General features: G+C 40.1%; 1 protein-coding gene across 8 annotated transcripts in view; it reads left to right on the top strand.

Moving 5' to 3' along the window:
- The window catches only part of STARD13 (StAR related lipid transfer domain containing 13), a 308,068-nt gene that overhangs the window by 226,768 nt on the left and 55,641 nt on the right, over window positions 1-25,659 (top strand). The window contains exon 1 of one of the 8 annotated variants that reach the window (XM_048933953.1): window positions 6,055-6,391. The exons of 5 other annotated variants lie outside the window; for them this stretch is intronic. The gene's annotated coding sequence lies outside the window, so the exon portion shown is untranslated. Of the gene's footprint in view, window positions 1-6,054; window positions 6,392-25,659 lie in introns of those variants that run through there. 2 more of the 8 variants (XM_048933954.1, XM_048933952.1) reach the window with 2 other exon arrangements.

Genomic DNA, 25,659 nt, shown 5'->3' on the forward strand with positions numbered 1-25,659 from the left:
GATTTTGCAGCAGGAGAAAGACACTGAGAATCTACAAGAGTACAAAGTACAATTGAGATAGATCTGCCTGAAAAATGAGTTAGGTAATACATATTTTGATCTTCTAAAGAATGTATTTTATATAAAAATGCAAAAGCATATGGCTTTCTCATCACGTGGAGATGGTACAACTGTCCTATTTTACATAAGCACTGAAATCGTAAATCTATGACACATGGCTCAGGAACCCTTTGAAAAAATGTCAGTCTTGGCTAAGAGCATGAAAACTACCTATGACAGTTTTTCACACTCAATGTATTATCATTGCAACTTTCAAATCACTTTTTTCTTTTGATTTTGCCTTATAATACCTATTTAGATGCAGTTTCAAATACAGTAACCTAGGTACTGTTTTTCTTTCCCCTTGTTCCCTGTCTTTTTTTGCTCAATGTGTATCAGTGTTATCTATGGATATATTCTCTCATATCTGTAGCTTTTCAGAATTTCATAATCTTTAGGAAAAAATGTGAGTGTGTTTGTAGGAGAAACCTGAACTCTGATGAATGTACATTTTATTTTATTTGAAAGCAAAATGTTCCAGAGTTTAGGATTTCAGAGACCAGTTGCAAATCAAGGACGTTTTGCAAGAGCCACAGGCAGGAGACAGTGTTCTCTGATGTTGGGATTAAGCCAACTGCAGAAGGGAGAGGACATCTTTGATTGCTTGAGGCCACTGCCTCTAGACTATAGAATCACAGAATCATAGAATCATAGAATGGCTTGTGTTGGAAGGGACCTCAAGGATCATCAAGCTCCAATTCCCCTGCCGCAGGCAGGGACACCAACCTCCACATTTAATACTAGACCATGGGTGTCCAACCTTTTGTCTGGCCAGGGCTATACTGAATAAAAAGGAATTGTCATGGGCTGCATATAAAATACATAATATAGTTCATATATATTTGTAACAAAACTTATTTTCTTTCTTTTTTTTAATATATTCATTTTTTATTAAAATGTAAAGAAGAGAGAAAAAAAAAACATTGTTATGTCTTTTAATGGCATCAAAGAAGCTATTTTTTCAGTGATGTATTTGTTTTTAGTACCTCACAAAAAAAGCAAATTGAGCCATATCTATAGCATTGAAAACTTCATGTATAACCAAAGCATAAGGTTTGAAAATAGCAACTTTACTCTCCAATTTTTTTTCAGTAGATTTCCCTCTTTCTTCAATGTGCCTGGCTATATTCTGTCGAGACAAACTGGTTTTAGAAAAATCTTTTTTTAATCAAGATAAGTTACATGCTTTCCAAACATTGCTTAATAAACTCGCCATCAGTAGATGGTTTAGATTTTTTTCCAATCACATTTGCTACCACATAGCTAGCTTTTATAATACAGTCTGTTTGAGTTGTAACTTTAAATATATATATATATATTTGATATGACAGACTTTTTTCCTCTATTTTATCTTTACAACATTTTCTTTGAAATACATGGAATTTGGCAGCACATTTTAGCATACAATGTCTTCTCAGTTATAATCTTTGAAAACTGACATGACTCTCTTGGAAATTAAGCATAGAGCCATTTTATTTGTCTGGGCACAAAAATACTCATCTGTCCATTTTTTGTTGAACACTTCATCTGTGATTTTTTCTTTTTTTGCAGTTCTGTTTTCTTTCAAGACAACATTGCTGCTTTTCTGAAAGAGTGGTCAGGTTCTGGAATGGGCTGCCCAGGAAGGTGGTGGAGTCACCGACCCCAGAGGTGTTCAGGGAACGTTTGGATGTTGTGTTGAGGGACATGGTTTAGTGAGAGCGATTGGTGATGGGTGGATGGTTGGACTGGATGATCTTGAAGGTCTTTTCCAACCTTGGTGATTCTATAATTCTGTGATTAGGTAGGTTGAAATGCTGTTCATTGCAGGGGAGTTGGACTAGATGAGCTTTAATGGTACCTTCCAACTCTAAGGATTCTGTGATTCTGTTCTATGATTCTATGAAATATTCTTGTTCACCACTATGTTTACTCACCAAGTGGCACAAGTGCATGCTTCATGTTGTACAAGTGGGTTTCAATTCAACTGAGTGTGTATGGTGGACATTAGAGTTAGAGCTGCTTTGTACCTTCTCTGCGTCCCATTCTCAGCCCATACAGTGCTGATGGCACACCAGTGTGGGCTGTTGCTGAGCAATGGATGCATGCTTGAGGCCAGGCCAGGCCAGGCCATGGGGAAGAGCTGCTGCCATGATGACGCGGAGCAGGGGGCAGCTGCAATATGAGCCTGGCCAGGCTGCATGCAGCACGCGGGCCATGGGTTGGATATGCCTGCCCTAGACTCTGCTTGTCCTGGTGGCACAGAAAACCTCAGATTTTCCACCAGCATCCAGGATTAGCTCAGGAGGAGCAATAATAAAGGACTGAAGGTAACTGGCTGACAGTAGGGCAGATAGGAGCACTGGCTGCCTGTGTCCTGTGAGTGCAGCCCAGCTGGCTGCTGCAGGGTGGTTATCAGCTGTGTGGCCATGTGATTACAGGACAGCAGCAGGAAATACCTGCTGTAATCTGGGAGGCTGGCAGTTGAGAGCAATGAAGAACAAAGGCCTACATGTGCTTGCAGATTAGAGGCTAATGGGAAGTCAATCACTAATGGAGCCTAACAAGGCAGGCCCACTGCTGGCCTTGCTACCAGTTCATTTCCAAGAGGCCCCAGCTGCCAGTTCCCTTTCACCATGACCCAGCCTTGTTCAGCTCATATTGGTGCACTTGGAAAAGCTATTAAAAGGGAAATAGCTCAATGAAAGAGACTAGGCTGTGTTTCAGTCTCCTGTCCATGAGTAGAGGCCGCTTTCCTTGCCTGGTGTTGTAGGTTGAAGACTGAAGATGGATACCAGATTTTGAGCTGGAGGGCAGCTCTGGCTGAAGAACAAGGTGTGTAGCTCAACCCTGAAGACGTTTCAGCTCAGAATGAGTTTCTCAACTACCTGAAATCAAAGCAGGGAGGAGATGTCTGTCAGGAGCTGAGCGAGCTGGCGCAACGTGAGTCCTCATCTCCTTGCATGCTGGGCTTGGTCATCTTTCCAGCAGTGTCCTAGTACCTCTTGTTTCTTCTCAGGAGGCTCATAATCCTTTTTACTGCATCATAAGCAGAAACACTGTAAAGTCAGAGTGCCTTTGAACTATTAAAACCTTCCCACCTGACAGCCTTGTGGTAGAAGGTTTGGTGCAGTAAATGTACTCAGTTTCCAAGGGTAATCCAGGGACAAACAGGCATAGCTGCCCTCATTGCTCTGAGAATACAGATCTTTACAAGTTGCCTAAAAGAAAATGGCAAATAATGTATTCCTTCTCTTTCTTTCCAGTGCAGTTGTAGGGATCTGAAACTGTGCACTTGGTGTTTCAGAAGGGCCAGAAAGCCAAAGGGGTTGGTCTTGAGATCTCCTGAGGTCCTCTTCCAGCCTCAATTACCCCAGGGCCCTGTAATTTCATTATTCAGCTTTCTAAAAACAAATCAGGACAGACTTTCGCCAAAGCTGTGGATCTCTGCAGTTGTTCCTTCTGTCATAATTTTATCACAGGGGCTGCGAGCACAGAATGCCTTTGGATGGACAGCTAATTCCTTACAGAGGAACTCTTCCTGTCAAAGATTTTTCTCTGATAGAAACCGACTCAACAAAATGTAGGTCTGTGGTTCTTCTGGTGTCAGTCACCAGGGAGAGATTGTAGGTAAGCTGGCCCAAATGAAGATCTGTGTCTCACAGTACGTCTTACCAGCAGAAAGCTCAGTGAAGTCTGATCTGGTGTCCAGTCTCAGCAGATCTCATGACAAGCTCAAGGAGAGGGGGAAGTGAGGACTACAGTGTCTGTGAACAGTGGCAGGAGGGACTGTCCTGCTGTCCTTCATCCCTGGATGATCTCTCGACCAATAAACCACCAAACCCTGTAGCATGGCTTTTTTTTCATGTTATTCAAGTGATGGTCTGTGTGCCGAGAGCATTACTCCAGGCAGTAGACCAAATGATCTCTGAAAGTCCAGTCCTTCGAGGATCCTCATCCTGGGTTTATATAGTGCATGTTGCACTGTGGTATCAAGGCTTCAATCGCCTCTTACAACATTTGCTAGGGACGCAAAATTCTGTTATTCAAAGGGCTATGTACTACTGATTGGTCTCATTTATGGATTTTCAAGTACATTTTAAAGGTCAAACAAGTAATTTTAATCAGTCTTCTGTGTTTTGATAACTGATAAGTATTGAATGTACAGCAGCACGTGGAAAGCAAGATTAATTATGTTCGCCCTTACATATTTGTATCGGGCACAGGGATGGTGCTTTCCCCTGCTCCTTCCACTCTCCATCATCAAGCTACTGACAAATCTGAGCCACAGCTGCTTGGATGAAGGCCTAAGACCCATGTCATATGGCTACTAATTAAGAGTAGTAGCTACATCAAAGCCATGCTGCCCTCAGCTAAGAGCACTGTTGCCTACTTAATCTGCATGGCTTTCTTTTAGGCTTCCTGGCTAGTAACTGGAAATTTGTCTGTTGTGATTGTTTTCAAATACTTATGTGGAGGTTATAGAGAGCTTTCAGATTGCAACTGACCATCCTCAGTGACTGTGTGCAAAAATTTTTATCAAAGAAACTGAACATATTTTCCTATTTCCACAAATTGCAGTCACAGTCTAGGAACATGGTTTGAACTCAGATGCTGTGCTGTTAGCCTCTGCAGTGAGAACTGAAGGACCAACTGCATCTCTTACTGGGAGTGGTGGTACACACAGGGATGGGAGTCAAGGCTGATCATCGTGGGCATTGAATAGATGAGATTGTTCAATGTAGAAGAAAAGAGGATTAAATGGGCTATGACAGAAGCCTGTGAAGTCGTCTATTATGTGGAGAAACAGAACTTGTAAGAACTGTGGGGCATGTAATGAAATGGTTGGTGAGTAGGTGTAAGTAGACACGTGTACTTTCTTTGTGCTTTTCCACTATATTTTTAGCACATGCTGTGAATAGGCATAATCAGCTTCAAAAAGGGTTGGATTCATTCACAGAAGACGGGTCTGCTGTGAGTACTGAGCACTGCAGTCCAGCTCCAGCATCTGTCTGGTGAAATCCATGCATCCCTGACTACTGGGAGCAGAGGCATAGCTGGGGGAAAGCCACTCCTGGCACGCTGTTGTGCACTTCGCCCTAAGCTGGTGTCCAAATGAGACTGAAGGGCTCCTTCTTCACATCTGAGACTGCCATCCTCAGCTCATCTAGCCATGGGCTAGGTCAGGAGGCTGTGTGCCACGGGGTCATAGTAGTTGTTGTTGGGATACTTCATCTTCAGGCAGAGAGCCTTTCAGACCCTTCCAGCCATGGTGTGGCTCTCACACCAGAAAGAGCTGAGAGCCCCTGGGTTTTGCAGCCCATTCAGACTGGATCCAGATCTGCCCAGTAATTTTTAATTTCCACAGCACGGTTTCTTAAGAAGATCTGGAGGGTGGAGGATTAAAACAATTTGCAGTTTACAGAAGCAGCTTTGTTTTGCTCTGCTCATGGGAACAAAGTTCGCGGTGCTATTTTTATGGTACCACCTTGCTTTTATACTCCATGCTTTGTTAAACATGATAATGAGTTCAGTGCTGTGTAGAGTATTCAGTGCCGTGCAGAAAATAAAAGTATTTCCTGCTCACACTTCAAAAGAGCTGGTGTGGTAAAAGCTCTTTCAAGCTAAGGGCTGCTAGCCTAAACAGTGTGTATTCGGGGTTAGCCTGTCAAAAGCCCTATATTGTAAATGTAAATTTATCTTTGTAAGAATGACAAGCTCCTGTTCAAAGCAAAACATTATATGAAACAGTTCACCGAGGCAGTGTGTTTTACTATATTCCCCCTCTGGAACAGAGAGGAGTTTTGTGTTACATTAATCAGCTTCTGAGCCCTGAAGGTCACAATTATCTGGCCACTATTTTTCAGTATTAGTGATTTTAGTACATGATTAACTTTCATGTGTGCATCATTAAGATGAAGAATTGTTTTTGAAGTCTCAAATAGAGCAGCAGGTCTTAGCTGTAGTATTTGCCATACTTGCTCAGCTGCTATTAAAAGGGATGATTTATAGAAAATCCAGCTGTGAGTTTTCGTTTCTTCAAGAGTGGGAGGCGGGACTAGAAGCCAACCTAAAACCAAGCAGAGCATTGATCAGAGTAGAAATGATGTAGAGCACAGCTCCACAGACAACAGCTAAGCCTGGTGGAAGTATTAGCTGGCAGAGATAAGGAGGCAGAAGCTGCACTCAGTGACAGAGGAGCCATCTGTCAGAAACTGAGAATCACATTTCAAGAACCCAGAAAATGAAGTACAGAAGAAAGTGATTTTGGTTCAAAGGTACAGTGAAGCCTAAGGATATCTATCTGCAGACAGTAAGTTTCTACAGCGTGGCAGTAATGTTTGATATAGCAGCTAGTAGTGCTTAGAAGGGCTTTTCAGCTTTGAAAACAGATTTAAGTGTCTCCTTTATAAAATAGCTTATGCTTAAAGTTCTTATTTATTTTTAAGATGTAAGTAAGCTTATCTGTTTGTGGTGGCTTCCTTAAAAATGTGTAAACTAACTTTAAAACTGCTGGTGTCCATCAGCTGAGAGGCTGCTTTTATTTAATAAGGTCATCTCCTGTCGAGGATAAGATTTGTTCATAACCTTTCTGAAAAATATTGTAGAGAAAAGACTGCTTTGGCCCCGGTTGTGAGGTGAAGAAGGGTAGGCAGGAGTATTCTTTCTGGAAAGGGGAAAGGAGTTCCCACCCAAATAGATCTGAACTAGCTGGAACTGCGGCATATAAACACCCTGGGGCTATATTCTCCCCCTGCTTACGCTGATGTAAGTCAAGTTTAAGTCTACTGCAGTTAATAAAATTACTTCTGATTTAATTAAGGATAGAATTTGTTTGCACATTTCTTAATGATGAAAAAGCCCCATGGTTCTTTCCAGAGTGCATTTAGTGTTAACAGATTATTAAGGACTTGCTTTAAAATACTTTTATTATAAATGAATTGTAAACTCACACTGTGATGCATCTTTTTCATGTATTTGTATCCTTCATTGAAACAAGCACAAAAGCCAGCATAAAGAGATTGTAAGCAATCCTATTATTTTCTGTTAGTAAGCTCTCAGATGAGGTTTGCACTGCTCGTTGTTTCGCGTTCTTTTCATTCAGTGGCTGTTTTTGGAGTGATATGTTTAATCCCAAAGGGTCTGCGTGGCTCCAGAAGCGAGAAGACAGTGTTAGCTGTGGCAGATAGTGTGAAAGTCCTGTAGGAGACCCCAGGCTGTGCTTTTAGCAATGAAGCAGTCATCTTGCAAAGTGTACAGAAAAAAATACTCCTGTTGCAGTGATTTTAATGTGCTAGTTACTCCATGCTAGAAGCAGAAGCATTGGCTGTTGACTGAGGGGGGGAAAAAAAAAAAACAACAAAAAAAAACCCCGCTCACTATTATGGCCCAATATGGATGACAAAACACTGTAGCATGTGTGGGAAAATGGCTGCGGTCCAATGTCTGGAACCGTTTATCTTCTGGTAGAGTCTGGAAGATGACTGTTTTATGTATTTTACAGAAATCCCTGCTGATTGATTTCATTTACTTTAGGGGGAGGGGGCATGGTGACTGATGGAGGGGACAACTGGAAGAAAGAAAAAACCGCGTGGATTCTTTGCATTATCCTGACATCCTGCTCTGGTTAGGGTTGCTGGCACCTTTAAAGGAGACTGGACCATTGTGGGCAGCCCCATACTTCCCATTGCTGTTTTTTCTGCTGCTCACAGTTTTGCTTCTTGTTTCTGGGTCTCAGTGAGTGAAAAGTTGCAGGCTGTGCTTACCACCATCCCCTCCGTGGCATTGACCTTTTCCTGACAGCATTGGGTACATTTGGGGAATTACTTGTAAAAGAAGAATGAGCAGAACTTCATACAGGTCTCTGTAGCCTGACAGCAGTCTGGCCAACAGTGGGCAGTGTTATTGAAGGTGGAGGAAAGAGTCTGTGACCAAAACTGAGATTTCCTGTCAATGGGGAAAAGCATGCAGGGCTTGCTGAAAAAGCTAATCCCACTTTGGCACGTGACTTCTGCATGCTAGGATGATGACACAATTTATTGTTAAAATAAGCACAATTTTTCTTCTTTTTTCCTCTCTCTCTTTTTTTTTTTTTTTTTTTTTTTTTTTTAATTAAGAGATAAAACTGAAGTATGCTGTACAGTTTTACAGTTTTACAGTTTTACAGTTTTACCTTACTGCTGTCTTTCTGTGTGCTCTGTCTGCCTGTCAGCCAAGGTGTTTGCCTTCAACTCAATTAGTCTCGCATCATGGCATGACAGTCACTGTGCTTCTTATATGCCAGGCATATCTACAGACATTTACTTTAATGCTGCAGGAAATTCATGCCAGTGTTTTAGTATAATGAAACAAGACAACGTTTACTGGTCAGTACACTGCTTCTGTATTGAAGACAAACAAAAAATGGGAAGAAAATGGATTTTTCAGTTGACAACATGACTTCATTTTACACAGCAGTCTCTTCACAGGGCCTTCTGCTGATGGCTACAGTGCTATGTCTGCTGCAGGGTCACACAGCAGAGCTGGAGAAAAGGAATTATACTGTCTCCATCCCATCACATCCAGTTTCCCATACATACCACTCAGTACAATCAAGACATTCTTCACTGACAGAGCAGAGAAGAAAGAAAGAAAGGAAAAATCCATATCTCACTCCAACAGCCAAGGAAGCTTCACATACTTACGAAATGTTTTCATCTGATTGATAGGAATCACTAATCACTGTGCTTAAACAGCGTCCCAGGAATACAGCCAGCATCACCTCCCTTCTGAACACTGCCTGGTGTTGATGTCTTGTGAAGTTTTTCAGCATGCTGTGGTTCTCTGCTTTCATTGGTTACCAGGCAGTCTTAAGGTGTGCTTATTTTCTGTGTGTGTTTGTTAGGGATATGCTTACAGATATCAGACTTTTCTTAATTGCTCACATGTTGACCTCAGATTTGTAAGCTTACAGGAATTTAGGTTCATCTTAATGTTTTCTACTTTGCTAGTTTTGTTATTTTTTTTCTTTTCAGTGGAAGTTTAGGTTGGATATCAGGAAAAACTTCTTTACAGAAAGGGTTGTTCAGCACTGGCATAGGCTGCCCAGGAAGGTGGTTGAGTCACCATCCCTGGATGTGTTTTAAAACCATTTGTGGTGCTCAGGGACATGATTTAGCAGAGGGTTGTTAGAGTTAGGGTAGGATGGTTAGGTTGTGGTTGGACTCAATGAGGGCAATTCTGAGATTCTATGATCATAGAATCATGGAATGACTTGGGTTGCCAGGGACACATTTTGGTAATTCTCTTACAGAACATCTTTTTATTAGAAGCCTCCCAGAGGGCTAGCCATTTTTGGTCTTGATCAAATGCATTTGATTCTTTCCTGGTTTTGATAGATCTCATCAGGGGGAGTCAGTTGTTGAGTGGTTGTTGATAGCATGAGTTTGGGGTGAAGCTACCAATCCTTTTCTTTTGGGTGTGCTCATAAGCTGCCCTATGACAGAGCAAATCTGGTGTTCCTGTGACTTCTTCAGATCTGCCGTTAATGTGGAGTCCCCGAGAGAGAGCACCTTATCCAAGAGGTGAATGAAGACAAGACTCGTCAGTGAAGTAGTGCTAGAAAACAGATCCAGTGTAAGCATGTGGTATACTGTTAATAGAACCCTATTAGATACCTCTTCTCTCTCTAAGCTCATTAACTAAGATGTTTCATTTTATCTATTCACTTTCCTGTTCTAGAGAAGCTGCATCTGACGTGAAGTTATATCTTGCTTACTTCAATCATGCATTTGGCAGGAGGGAAAAAAAGCACATGCAAACTCGTTTTCTAATCTATTAGGACTGCATTTGCCAAGTATTTTAGAGCGAGTCTGGGGACTGCTCACCCTTGTGTTGTTCCTCTTCTGTAAAGGTTTGTAGAGCTCTGAGTCACAGTATGTGTTTAGGCCCAGACACATCTGCTCCTATGGTCTTTGCACTTTGGTTAATCAGCTCATTAAGTCTTTTCCTTGCCTAAAAGCATCCTTCATGTGGCTGCTGCAAAGGTGCCTTCTGGAGTAGATTGCTTACACTGTCATTGCACCCTATCTTTCTTTTTGGTAAACTTCATCCTTTGTTCTTCACAGAGTAGTATATGACAAGCACAGGGCAGGTTGTAGATCCACAGCTGTCTCTTGTTTTCTTATCAGATGAAGCCAATGTATTGTTTAAAAAAAAAAAAAGTCAGGTTTATATATATTTTTTAAAGGGAGCTCTGCAGGCTATGGAACATTATAAAACACTTCACTGAATGTCTGTGCAGGACCTATAGCAACAGGAAGGCTGCTATGTACCACATGAAGTTGCAGAGTGAGCCAACTGGAGGTGATGCATAAATGATTTACTTATTCATATATAACTCTAACCTAGAATCACAAATTTTTGCTGTCCCATAAAAATGATGGCTTCATGTGACGCTTGAAAGCCTTCAGCATTAAGTGGCATTAAGTTGATGGCTACTTTTTTGTACCTTCAGTGAAAAAATATGCATAAATCAAGTAGGATTTCCTTGTAATGTACTCATAATCCTCACAAAGCAAAACTCCCACCCAAATCTAGTGATCAAGCTTGGTTTCTTGAACTCAGCAGAAAGGTCACCTCATGAAAAACATGGTGGTATAATAGTCAGGCCACCCAGACAATTGTTTTTGGCTAGGACATTGCTTTAATTAAGTGATTGTAAAGTTAAAATAATAATAGGATTCTTATTTAATCAGATAAAAGGCAGGGGAGCCTACATTAAACTCCGTTTCCATCCATGAATACATCCAGATGATCTAAGATCAGTCGCTGTTTGAAGAACGTTTTTGCATGGAGGGACAGACAGGATGGGCTGAGGTTGAGGCCTAAATGTTCTGGGGTTTGTGTATTTAAATCAAATCCTTAGCATTGTTTTGTTCCTTAATTACCTCTGGTTTGGTGATTTATTGATGCCTTTGAAAGTAAGTAGACTCTGTAAAGTATAATCACACTGGGTCACGTAAAAGCTTCTATTGAATCTGTGCACATTTTGCACAAAAGGAAAGGATTTACTGAGGGGACTTCAGTGATCTTATACATCAAGGTTAAAACAGAAGTAACTGTCATTCAAAGCTGCAGTTAGGTTACTTACTTGCAGACCTCCAGACTTTGCTATAGCTTCATGGGGTACCTCAGTTTCTCCAGTAGACACTGTCCTCATGGCTTCCTACTGCTGTTGGATACTGAGGACCCCATAAAGCAGCTCTGCTTCTAGCAGAACACAGTGCTCTTTCTTCCCTCTCTCTCTCCTGTGTCCCAGCAGAAATACATAGGGTGGGAAAATGGCCATCTCTTGTTGGAGATGAGGGATATAGCAAATTGTCCAGGAGATATTTTTTCATAACAGAGGTGCATCCTTCCACCAGTGGCCAGTGACTTATTTAGACAGCCCTGTCATCCTGATTTGGTTCATAGGGTCGTGTCTACAGATGACCAAGAGCCATTGGGATATGCAGGCACAACAGTGTGAACCTCTCTTGTGTTTCTGAAGCAGTGAATTCAAAATATAGATGTATATTAATATTTTGTGCTTTGTACATTAAATCTCCATAGACCTGTAAAAACACGTCTAATTTATACATCCAAAGTAATAGAAGAGGTAATCACACATAATAGTCAGCCTTTTCATCACTTAACTCAGTGAGGAATGAAGACACTGTTTTGTTTGGACTGTAATTACTTATACATACCTCAAAATGCCATCCCGTATTCCCAGTTCTTTCTGAAAACACCACAAGTTTGGCATTATAAGAGCATTTCAGGCAACTGCATAATGAATTAACTTCATTTTTTAACCAAACTGGAGATTAAGAGTCTGTCTCACATCTCACTAAGATATCTTCGCTGCAGTTTTTCAGTGACTTTAGGTGATAAACTAAACTAGTTCATTTTAAAATTCTGTTTAAAAATTGTTATTCAGAAAATGGAGTCTGCGAAGCTCAATGCTGATAACAAGCATTTGGGCGGACTTCTAAGACAGCAGTCAAATGCCCTCGTGGTTTATGTTATTTATTTTCATTACTTTTATATAGTTCACCTGAGCTTCAAGTCTGAATTCAGTAGACAGCTTTAGCTCTGTCTTAATTCTTCAACCCTGCCTTTGATGGCATCAAAGCAAGGAAAGTATCTGCCAGCTCCATGTGGCTGAGCATACAGATGGGTGAAAGGTGCAGTAATGTGGGGAGCCACGAGGAAGAGTAATGACTATTGTCAATGATTTTTGCATCCAAGGACAAGAAGTTGTGAACATTGCTTGAAATTGTGGACTTTGTTTAGGTAGAATGGAAGAAGCTGCCTGTATACCCAAAACCTACATTTGTACTGAGGCTCTGGTAGGTAGGTTTGAAATAAGTTCCTGAACAATTCACATTAAATATATAATCAGAGATTAGAAGGGGCTGGATGGTGTCACCAGTAGTCATCCTCCATAGCTTCTCTCTCTCTCATAGCTCTGTGATGAATTCTGCTCATCCCAGTGGGATTATAACGGTTATTGAATGAGGCAGCAGAGTTAAGCCTCCAGGTTAAACATCGATAGGAAAAGAATTGTAAGTCTTGTGCAAAAAGAATCCCTTCTTAATTTACAGTCCTCGTACTGAGAATTTGCCCTTTGAGATCTGCACAACGGAATACATATAGAATCTTCAAATTCAAGCTTTTTAATATTGACAGTGCTCAGGACTGATATTCTAACGCGTTGGTAGAGTTTTTTTCCTTTCCAGTTTTCATTGTTTTAAGTCACTTTAGTTGAGAGGATTAATTTTCATTGAAAGCAATTTTTTCCCTACATTTCTTGTTTCCAGTAAGAAAAGAACAAGAACAAAGGCTACCAAACAAAATACAACTTGTCTAAAGTCTCATAAAAGCTCTTACACAAGAATTTATCAAGCCTGGGAAAATATGTGCTAGTTTGTGAAAACATATTTTTCCTTGAAGTCACTGCACGACTGCAAAAGTTCACATAACATATTGGTATGTGTATGTGTTTATGTAAGATGGACCTTTGTATTTCACTTTCTGATGTCAGCGTTCCCTTGACAACTGCATTTTATTGATTAATAGAATGTATATAATTTGTTTCTAGCTACATCATCCTACAAATTCATTTTCTTTGGGAGAAGTGCTTATTTTTTCTTATTCTCTGGATAAAATTATTCTTCTGATAAGAGAAATATTCTTTGGATCTTTCTGGAGGCGTTTCTGTGGCTGTACACAAAATCCAGCAAAGTTGTCTGATATACTTCTATGAAGAAAATTGTTAAATTATGTATTATCTGCTGATATGTGTATTTCTTATTAAAATTCTTTTACCATATATTTTGAATTAGAATCTTACTTGTAGCCTCACTGATGAAGCAATTGGAGATTCTATCCGTATAAATCCACTTATTTGTGCATTTCATCCAGAGATTTCAGATACCCATTAGTAATACTTAATGGAATCTCTATGAACGAATTATTATAATGGGATTATTTTACATCTAGATAGGCAGAGAAATTGAAAGTTTGTAAGTTAGCTTCTGATCGTAGTAAATCTGAAGTGGTACTGAGAATAGCTCCTGAAAAGCCAGAAATTTTCACTATTCTAATTGGTTTTAGGTTTTTCAGGTTGAATAGTTTGTTTCTTGCTAATGACAGTAGCGTTTCAAGAACCCTTTGTCCCAACACCAGTCCTATTGCTGTGATTGCTGAACATACTTATGCAAAGTTGTGATTCTGACCTGAAGACCTTTCATCTTCATGTAGAAGGGGTACAGGTGAGTGCCACCAGCAGTAGGGAAGAGGGTAGGAAATAGGGATACTGTGTTCAAGTTCAGATGGAGCTGTTGCCTGATTATGTGCGCAGTCTGAGACGTCTACATCGTTAGTTATATCAAATATCCTCTTACGTTGGGCTTTGCCCTTTTCCCCCCATGTTTATTTGTTTTGTGGTTCATAATTAGCACAGCAGCAGAGAGCAGCCAGGGTTCCCAGATGGAATCAGACAAAGGAGCAACAGGGAGAGAACTGGGAAGAATGAGAAAAAGGGGGAGGAGAAGTACAAGTAGTGGATGAGAAAGTAATGGAAGTTTAGCCAGTTGTTGATGTAAAAGCTGTCTTTTTAATGTGGAGCTGAAAGTGTAGCCATTCCTACAACCCTAATATTAACAATTTACAAATTATACCAGTGACTGTATCGTATATGACACACAGAGTGTAAATGATGGGAATGGGTTGTCAACGCACGTAGGAAAACAAGTCTGAAAATCTCTAGCACTTTCTTTAAATATAATAGTTCCCGACAATTAAATATCCCGTTGGTTACTATCCAAATATTTAACTTTGGTTAAATTGAAAGAGGTCTGCAGCCAGAGAAAACCCATGCTCTTCTGTTCTATGTCTTACAGATTGAATTGCGTTCTACCTTTGAAAAAGCTCTTGGTTTCTGGTTCTATTCTGTCTTGTTTTTGTGGATAACTTTGAGAAAAAGAAAGGGAAGAGAGTCTGCCACTGATGGCAAGCAGGGACAAAAGCACTATTACTAGACTGTGGTTTTGAAAGCTGTTTACCGCACTAAGAGACCATAATGTCAAATCATGTTTTTAATCTTTCGGATAAAAATGTTCAACAACAGACCTTCCTAGCAACAAGGCTCCACCTAACACAGAGCCTCATTTTCTTGCAGGGATCCTGCAGTTTTACATGAATTTTCTGGGCCAATCTTTGGCAGCAATAACACTAATTTATTCCAGATGAAAGTCAGGCCCACTACAATTAGCAATACCACGGTATTTATCTGAAAAATCCAGAAACACTGGCATTTGCTAGAGAGGCATTGTATCTTGTGGAGAACCCGATCCATTTAATTCAAGCACTTAGGTACGTGGTGTTAAACAGATGATCTGAACTACTTGACATAGCTACTTAAATGCAATCCAGGGAGAGAGGTATTTGTTTGCTGAAGACCTACAGAGGGAGACCCATTCCTTATGTCCATCCACCCACTCGAGGATGAATCAGTGTGCCTCGAATAAGTAAATACCTCTTCCATTGGGAATATAGAGGAACAATAGGAAATAAATGCTGGCGTCTCCATGCAGTTGGGATCCATTTAGTCATTTGAAGATGGATGTGACTTATCTTCCTCTTGCATAACAGCTGAAGAATTGGAGCACTCAGCCTGCAGGGAGGAGGTCCAGGGCTCTGTTCTTGAGTAGACTGAGCTCACATCTTCCACATTTAAGACAGAGGAACTTAGTTCCTGCCTTCTCAGGATGACCATTCGTAAGTCTCCGTGCTTTTATTTCTTATTCTTTCATTTTGTGTCTGTCTGTGAAGACTGTAAACTCTGTAAGGCACCAGTCTGTTTGTGACTGAATGTCTGAGCAGCACTGACTTCTCTAAGGCTTGGGTTTGGGTTGAGGTTTGTAATGAAATATAAGTAATAGCAATGATAGCGTGTATTTCTCTCTTCACATCACAGAAAAGCAAATAAGAAAAAAGAAAAAGAAGGGGCAGAATAAAAGCCTTGTTCTGGTAGATGCATTGCTTGTTTTTGACTAGTATTGGTAGATGATGGTCTGTAACAGCATTTGGTTATGACATGGTTTGTGGAACCTGCATGAGTCTCCAATGCAGTTAAACTTGGTGTGTATTTATGGTATAGTATATATGGTATGGTATATGGAGCTGGCTGCTCAATGATTTTCTATGGGCGTGACTACTTCTTCATTTTTGTTTCTCTCTTCTAGAGAGATTTGTGCCTGAGTTTAATACATCTGGGAAATATGGTGCCCCAGGGCTCTGCCTTGCAACTCTCTTAGGAACTTCCTTGGATTTAGGAGAGTATATAATGCAGGAAAGTGGAATGCTGCAGAGTTCCTGCTCCTTGTAACAGCCCCTTGGCATCTTCTCTTAGAGTTTCTTGAGGGGGACAGATAGAGGGGGAAGGAGCCACGAGGACAATGTCCTGCCTTATGTAGTCACTCCTGCAACATTGCTGAGGAATTCACTAGTGATGTTTTCCTTCTGTGAGTCATTGCAGAGCTGCCAAAAGCTGGATGAGCCCACTGCCCAGTGATGAGTAGTAGTTGACCTTTATTCCCAAGACAGAGCTAAATGAATTGCTTTCTGAGCATCGGCATCAATGCAGCCTGGTTCCCTGTGGATTTGGATTCCTTCTCCACACCTCACTGAATCCAGAGCCCTTAATGTAAGAAAGTAGAAATTAAAAGCATTATGTGGAAATCAGTACATGAAACTGTGTGATACATACTATGGAGACAGAAAGGGAGCACAATTGTAGGTTTGCCGTGAAAACTTTCAGGTTATTATAGTGAAGAATTGTTGAGAAACTCATCATAAGGAAAATATGGGACCCACCCCGTCAATTCATTTCAAATGTATTTCAGCCCAGCAAATGAATAGCCTGTGATGAATTTGGTGAGTTTATCAAGCTTAGTAACTAACTGTACAGTCTACAAACAGCTAACGTTATATAACTGCGCTGCTCCTATAAAGTGGCAGTTATTTTTATCATTTTCTGCTTTGGCACCTTTAGAAGTATTACTGGCTGTATACCTAACTTTTATTAAATAATATTTAAAAGATAAATGAACTTGCTTTTACATCTCTAACAATATTAAAATGTTTACAAAGGGAAGAAGAAAGTGTTGAGATCTCCTTTTGCATCTCCCCATCCCCAGTTTTAAAGATACCACAACAACATACCACAAATGTATGGCTTATTTTTCGTATTTAAAAAAATGAAAGTAAGGAATTGCTACGAATGAGAAGAATTTTTTTCCATTGGCTTGGAGTTGCTCTTCAACAGCAGGATCAGTTCAGCTCCTGACGGTTCATGAAGGGCATCCAGAGATGCTAGCTACTCTTGAAAACTGACTTTAATCTTGAAAATGAATTGATACAAATTGTTCAGTAGAAGTCACAAAAATGAAATATTCTACTGTCCCCAAAATGTTTAGCAATTGGAACCCACAAATGTGTGAATAACTTAGAATTTACCCTTTACTTTCAGATCTCTAACCTCTTTCTCCTAAAGCTGTTCTGGTATTTTTTGTCTGTCTAATTCTGCATAATCATTTCTCTGTTTGTCTGAGTCTGCATAATCATCTCTCAGCCTGTGGTAATCCATCATGATCTATTAATTTGATTGATTTTCAGTGTCTGCTTGGCTTAGGATTGTCTTGTGCTGGTGCCATATCTGAAAATGGGAGCTAGGAGAGTTAGTGGTCAAAAACTGGCTTCAGCCTGATGGAATCCATTTCCCCAGTTCACCCAGTATTCGGTGTTCAGGTGCAATTAAGGGAATAAATCTCTACTTGAAAAGGCTGGCCCAAAATGTTAATCTCTGAGAAGAGCAGAGCACTCTAAAAACATCACTACCCAAAGACCCTGAGCATTAATCTGAAAGCCTTTTGATGCTTATCTCCCAGGCTGACAGAGAATGGTACCCCTAAATGAAGGAGCTCAGTATTAAAAAAGTAGTGCCAAGGCTATTCTTTCCAAAAATTGATAGAAGTTAAACTCTCATTTTGAAAATTTAACTTCTCTGAGCATTGATAAGAATGTAATAGATTGCAAAGTGGCAGAATGTTGACACATAAAGAAGTACAGGTCAGTGGGGACTTCAGCATATGTGTTAAAAATATAGGAAAACACTGTATGTTTCCATCAGGTCATAAAGGAGTACTCTTAGGAAATAGTCTGTCTCGTAACCTAAAGACAGGAGATTTTAAAAACTAGTGGCCTAAACCAGAAAGTATCTTGAACCAAAGTATCCTCAGATTAGGCATATTCAATATAAGCACAAATGTGAATACTTTTGATGTCTCTTCCCCTTAGCCCTTTTGTCTTTATAAAGGGCCTATCTAGAATTCTCTCTGAGTGCCTTTTTTATTTGATTGCAGGTGTACGTTTGCCTATTTGAATCAACGTGTCATCTTTAGGCAGTGATTAAAGAGACAAAGAGACTTGATGGTCTCAAGGTAGCATACTCTAATTGGAGATGAATTATTTACTCTCACTAGTTAACTAGTCTCACTTTTAGTTCAAGTATCCAAAATGGAGACATGGAGAAGTGCTTGTAAGATTAGTGCAGTCCACTCCTGTAAGCTTATGTGGCATAGATAGTTGAATTTACCATCTGAGAGAAGAGTGGCAGTAAGAGGAGGCAGTGATGGTATTAGGAAGATAATTTCAGAAGTAAGAATTCAGTTCGGAGAATGCTTCTTAGAAAGAGATTCTTGCTGTGATGGATGTAGGATTTTAGGAAAAACATGGAGATTGTAACTAATGTTTTTTCCTAGATTTACCCTGGCATATTGAATAAATTGTTGTACCCTATCATATTAAATAAGTTGTTTGTAACGAGAAATCCCTGCACTGTGAAAGCTTGCATCCCTGATATGCACAGCAGTATGCTGGATATCTCATAGCCTGGAGTCAAGCTGCCCAGTCCTCTGCTTTTAATTCTTGGCAGCTATTACAGTTGTGTCCAACAGAAGATGATTTTTGTTGGGACTGTTTGCAGGCGTCTAAACATCCTACATTGTATATAGTTAGGGATGAAATTGAGATAAATTGCTAGGTAATTCCAAGGTAAAAACAAACAAAAACAGTAAAGTATGCATTATATTTCAGTTAAGGAAGGTAAGGATCGTCTTTCATCAGAACATTCCTCAGGACCCATTTGCTCTGCCATCCCTTCTCAGTTTTTCATGTCTCGAAAGCCATGTTTGCTTTCAGGGTATGGTATCCTCACAGCAAGGGGAAGCTCGTACTACTGGTCTCACTGCCAGCTGCTGTGTTTTAAGCAGCTCCTTTAGCACACAGCTGTTGAAGACCACGTTGGAAGGGCCTTTGCACTTACTCCAAGTGCTAGTGCAACACTGTCTTCTGAAATGATGGAGGAGAACGTTTTGCCCTTTGCATTTCAGGGCACCATAAAGTCCTGGAGACTTCTGAAGCCAGTTGCCAGATGTAATTAAAAATTAAGCAGAGCAGTTGTACTTGATCCTCTTGACAGACACTCGAATAACATCTTTTCCTAAGGCTAACTTTTTAAATAACTCCTTTTGTACCTGTATTTCTCTTCTTGCTGGTCAAAATGTCAACTTCCTTATTGAAAAAAAAAAGGAAAACGGTGTTAGTGGACATTCTTGAATTTTTTTTAATGCCATGTCCTGCAAAATGTAGTTGGATTCTGTTCACTGAACATAGGGTGAATCCTGAGACTGATTCCAATCGAAAGCATAAAATAGAGTCAATAGGCATTAAGTGAGGAAGCAGATAGGGCTCAGATTGGTGGTGCAGGTGCTGCCTTCAGTAATTGTGCACACTCAGCGTGTGTGAGTTGATGCTTGATGTATTGCTTTAAAACCTGTGTGCTTTGGAAGAGAGAAGAATGTTGTTTTTGTGTGCGTGCTCTTACCGAAGCCGTGAAATTCAGACTGGATATATTTTAAAGGACAGGAAATAGGGAAAAAAAAGGAGAAGGTAGGGAAGTTTGTGATCTCTGCATTGATGCTTCAAGAGGTCATGGGGAGTGTTAGTGCTTAGGCTCTTAGGTTGAAGAGAAGCAATGATATGATGTAAGTAGTACAAGTAGTAGTAATTAATACTTCTCTGCAATTCTATATACACAGAGCATTGCAAAGACACCAGCTAACTGTAGAGACTTAGTTATGTGTAGAAAGGGAGATTTAGTTCTTCAGATCTTGTCCTTATTTTTGAACAGCTAAATACAAGGAAGCATACTTTTGACTGAGCATTTCCCTGCAGAAGCAGAGAAGAACAGGTGTCACTACTATGAACTGTTCATAAAGCTTTGCATTCAGATATTTTTAGGGTTATGAGTTCTGATATTTTCATCCACACTAAATAGCAATCTTTGAGTTGTCAGTAGTGAGAATGATGCTTGGCAAAAAAGTAGTTACTCACAGTCACTGTAGCTACACAGTTACCCCAACAGGAAACTGATCAATAAGCATTATTTGAGGAGTACCATTTTTCTTTTTTGTGTTTCACTGAAACACATAATTATTCTTAGCTTTTCATTTTTTTTTTTCATTTTTCCTTTCCTCCAGTCAAATCCTCAACCTTCAGATACCTTCAGAATGGAGAGAGGCATGGTTCAGTGCTCTTTGGAAGTGGGGGTTAGCTAACTTGAAGATACCAGCCATGTCTCCATTTCTCTGAGCGGGAACGTAAATGGTGTTACTGTGCCAGTGCAAGAGGAATATAATGTTTGCAGAAAAAAAGATGAGAAGTTTACTGAGTTTTTGCTGAATAGCTACTGATGTGGCGACCCAGAGGTAGTTAAATGCAAAAAGTGGAAAAGTAAGCAGCACATTCCAGCCATGGCAGGTGAACAGTACTTACGTTAAAGTCTCCAACAGAGGACAGAGCTGAAACTGTGTCATGAAAACTGTGCCGAGTAGTAAATTTGCCACCTAGCTGGTCTGAGACCAAAGCAACCTGTTTGGTCAGGTGTATCTGGAAATATATATCTTTCAGAGTTGTCCTGAATCCCACATTCCTCTGAGGAAGGGGAAATATTAGTCCTGTTGGTTTCAGCAGAGGATGGATTAGATGAAATTTCGCCTTCTCTTTGACCTCATTTTCTACGGTTAATTTCACTTTCTTGGAGGAAGTCTTTTCAAGATAAAAAAAATGAGTGTGGTCATTTGTGAGAGAAGAAAAACTCTAATCCATTTTTTTTTTAAATGGTCACTTTACAGGATGTGGCTACTGTTACTATCACTCCAAAGTACATGAGTCAGATGGTGGTATTATCAGCTTATTCCTCACTGTGTGTTTGCATAAGATCCACTGCAGGAGATGTGGTTGTCATATTCAGCATTTTCCTACACCCACTGATGAGAGCAAATGGAGGAATGAAGTAAGACAGTCAATGAAGTGTCCTCATCACTAGCAGGATAGGTGTGGGAATGACAGCAATAAAATAACAGCTGGGGAGTCAAAAAGAGAAGGTACACTTATGGCAATGAAAGAAAGAGAAGAGCCCAGCATTAGGGAATTGTTTATTGTGTCCAATATACAGGAGAGATGAAGGATGTACATTTTTTCAAATGTTTCTTGTTTCAATAGTACAGCACGTGCTTTATGGCACAGTTCAGCAACGCATGCAAGCCAATGGATGTTAGAAATGTTGAGGTACAGTGATTTCCATTCCACTTGCAAATCCATGGAAAATCCTGAACGGAAAAGCAGTCTTACTCAAGACAGCCCTGAGCTGTGCAGTTGCACTCCTTAAAGCAGCAGCTGGAATTCATTTTTTCGTCTTCAGAATAAGACCTTAAATGTATCTCTTGATTGGGATCTAGGTTACAGGAACAGACTGCTTTACCAATGCAGCAGTAGTGGAATTTTCCAATCCAGAAATAATTCAGTGTCCAAACACTTATTTTATCTGATTTATAACTTCATAGCCATATATATCCCAGTACTGCCAAATAAAATTTTCTTTGCTGTGGCAGTTTTCTTTGCGTGCAGTTCCTCTTCAGGTATTTGGAATGATGACTAACATAGAAATTAAGTGGAAGTTTCATGCTAGAAATATTCAACTATATTTGTATTTTAAAAGAATAACAATTTTTTTTTTTTTAGGATACCAGTGCCTAAATATATATATTATGTTCTTCACAAAATGAAAGACCCAAATACAAGCAAAAGCTGTGTAGTCGTACATAATTGGGTTCTTTTTCTTAGTACTGTTGGAAAAGTACTGTTCTGTACTCCAACAATTTGACAGTTTCATTGAATGTGTATCTCTTAGGAAACCAGTCAGACAGAAAAATGACAGTGAATTTGCCTTCAGAATCCACATAGGTGGATGGATGTGTTGCCAATACCCGTGTAGAGACATTTAATTGAAAGAAATTTATGTAAGTTCCCTGCAGTAATGGTGGCATTCATTAATGCCAGTGAATGTTATGGCATATAATAATAGCAATGCGTATTTAAGTGTTAATCATTCAGTGCAGACATTGTCAGAAGAATTAAAAATACCATGATGTCCTTCATTCCTTTCTTTTTATTTAGTATAATATACTGCTGCAGTCTAAATCTCCTCAGTCTCTTTAATAAAGAAAGATTTCTTCTCTTAATTTGGAGAGCTGCATAATTGGGATGCTAAATCATCCTCAAGGATGTAATCAAAATGATCCTCCTGTGTAACAATTTGCTGTTTCCTCTGCTTTCTTCAGAGCAGAAGAAAGATTTAGACAATTGCAATCTGTGCTCTTGTCTTAAAAATCAGTCGCTGATCATTACAATATAATAGTTTTGAAACCAAAGCTCTCCAGGTCCTATGTAAATAGATCTAATTCAAAGTTCAACATATTTGTTGTGGCAGGTATGGTTTTTAATGTAGGAAAAGCTGATGTACAGAGATCATAGAATCGTAGAATGGCCTGGATTGAAAAGGACCACAGTGATCATCTAGTTTGAACCCCCTGCTGTGTGCAGGGTCACCAACCAGCAGACCAGGCTGCCCAGAGCCACATCCAGCCTGGCCTTGAATGCCTCCAGGGATGGGGCATCCACAACCTCCTTGGGCAACCTGTTCCACTGCGTCACCACCCTCTGGGTGAAAAATGTCCTCCTAATATCTAACCTAAAGCTCCCTTGTCTTAGTTTAATACTAACTGTAATCTAACTATATCCTCTAATCATAAACCAGCAGCAGAATCTGGAAGGAATGGCTCAATTCCAATCTTGACCATTATAGTTACATAAAATGTGCTATAGAAATAACTGCCTACTTATAAAAAGTCCTGGGATCCAATTGCTATTCTTGAAGTGAAGGTAAGAGGAGCGAGTAGAGCCGAGCCATCACTCAGGAAGCGCCCAAAACAGAGTAGGAGTCCAGAGACAAGACCCTAGGCTGGGATCCCTGCACATGCTGCCCTTTGCCACCTGCTGTGGCTGACAGCCTACATGTCTGTTAAATCAGATTTCCTATTTTTATTTTAAAAAGAGGCAAATAGTAGGGTAAGACTCCAACCCGAAAACATATGCTTTGGTATCTACTCAGCAGAAGGGACTTGTTTGAGCCCTTGGAGTTACGCTGAGCTGCTCATTTAACTACTTGGTGCATGATGAAATTCCTGCAGTGACACTTGGCAAAAAAAGTAACATAGCCAAGAAATGGTACAGACAATTCAACGAAAGTTTAGTTGAGTCAGGTGGCTCATGGACATGGCAGCATCCTCCTGGCATTGGCCTGCCTCTGCTTATTGAGAGCATTTGTCCTGCAAACAGACTGCATGCTAATTTCTCCATGCACCCTCAATTTTCACTGTATAATAGCATTAATGACCTTGACAGAAAGCATTTCCTGGGGATTAATAACCATTTGAGGTTTAATTACCTGAGGCTATGCCTCAGGCCATCAGCTGCTCCAAGCTGTTCATTAAATCCTTAGGATACGCAGTCTGCTTCAGTCATTCCTGGTTAAATATGTGGTCAGTGTCTCCTAATAACAGTATTTTCCCTGAATCATTTCCTCTTTAGGAGTCCTGGTTTTGGAAGTGTGTTTGTCCTTAAGTCTTTGGGAAAAAGAACTTGTCATTAGTTTTTTAGGTGACTGTATTGCAAGTCGAAGCATTTACTCAGGCTATCACTAAGTTTCTGCTTTGATTAACACAGTAAAAAGGGCTGAGACAGTTCAATGCATAAATTGTGCCTTTAAATATGAACTATTTGTTTTAGGTGCTGACAATCTCATAATGTAAATCAAGAGCCAGTAGCCTCCCCCAGTCCAATTGCTGGCAGTTCAGCCGGAGGTAATTTATTAGACAAGTAATGCAGGGCAAGTTACGACTTCCTAGCAAACGGTGGCTTAGTACTAGCTCTGAAAGATGCCCCAAATTCATGTCTGTGTGGAAGAAACGCTGTAATAGAGAGTGTTTGCTTGTTGCAATGCCCTTCCTAGGACAATTTCTTACTGATGAAGTCATAAGTCAAAGCTGGTGTATTGTCCTATGTTATGGTGCATATTTGTGAAGGGTGAGCTTGTTTTTCTGTATATGATTTTTCATTTAAGGGAACATTCTCCCCACATCCAGATGGCATCAGGCACAATTGGATCTTAGTTAAATCTGCTGCTGTGGTGTTACATCGTGTTCCTTGTTTATTTGTGTAGCAGCATGGTGCCGCATGCCAGCAATGGCACAAGCCAATTGCTATTAAAAGTTTCCTCCAACAATTTCTAAACTGAAATAGAAGGTAAGGGAAGAAGGTAAACAAAAACATTTTAGGAAGCCACTAGAGTGAGGAAGGTGCTGGGTTATGTGTGTACAAATCAGTTCTGCTGTGCCCACATTGATCATGTAAATGCTCTGGCGGGGCTTTGCCAGCATCGCATTTGCACATCAGTTTGCACTGTGCGCTGAGCAGCCAATGAACTTGGTAGGCTAAAGGGTAGGAACAGAGTTCTTTGGGAATGAGAAGAAGGGGTGTTTGCCTCTCTGACAGGTCTGGGAAGATCTGCCCTTAAAATGGCAATAGCTTAGAAAAAACTTCTCGTCCTGTGTGTGAGCTAATGTTGGCCAGAGACAACCTGCATTTTCAGAGAAAGAAAAGGATTTTTCTGACACGTTCTAAAAAGTTTAAGTGCTTGCAGTTGTTTATACGCTTAGAATATTAAAAGAAAACCAGATCTTGATAAGAGTAGTTCAATTCTGCTAAGTGAGATTTAGGTATATCCTGTGGGAATCAGGAGGTGAATAAGATACAGATGGAGCGAACAACTCAAGTACTTACTTCCTTGCTTGTGTTTGAGATTAGTGAATTCTGAGGTCAATTAACTTTAATTCAATGACATGCTTTGTGTGGGAAAAACATGCTATTTGTGGTAAACACTGAGCATCTACAGAGGAATGTTCCTACATAAGTCTCAAATCCCTTTACAAAGTCGGATACAGATCATTTACTCCATCACTGCAAATGGGGAAAATCAGGTGCAAATAGGAGAAGTTACTAAACTTAAATCACACAGTATATTAGCAGCATATGTCTCAAAGAAGTTATTTCATATCATTGGAAATGTCTCCAACTTTATATGCCCATTCCACGCAAGTTGTCAGCATAGTCTGTACAGAAGGAGTACTTTCTGGGCACAAGGCATTTTACCTCTTTTACATTAATTTTGAGATAGGATGAATATTTTCATGGAAGTGACTCTTACTCTCCGCAGTCCTCAAGAGTGTCTGGGATGAACAGTTCCAGTACAATTGCTTATAGATGAGGTGATTCCTAGCCTTTATATCCAGAAATCCTTATGTATGTATACAAGTACCCTACACGCATGACAAAATGGCTGCTATGAAGGCAAGACAACTAGATACTTAAGTGTGTACTTAGTCGTGAGCTTCTGACCTATCCTGCTAAAGCGTGGTCTGCCGAGACCCTTAACATGTTGTAGAACAAGGAGGTCTACTGCTGGTCCAGCCTGTGCGCTGGTTCTCCTGGCTGCTCTTGCCTTGAAACAACCATACAGTATCATTATCACATAGA

The sequence above is a fragment of the Lagopus muta genome, chromosome 1, assembly GCF_023343835.1.
Source record: "Lagopus muta isolate bLagMut1 chromosome 1, bLagMut1 primary, whole genome shotgun sequence".
Taxonomy (NCBI): Eukaryota; Metazoa; Chordata; class Aves; order Galliformes; family Phasianidae; genus Lagopus; species Lagopus muta.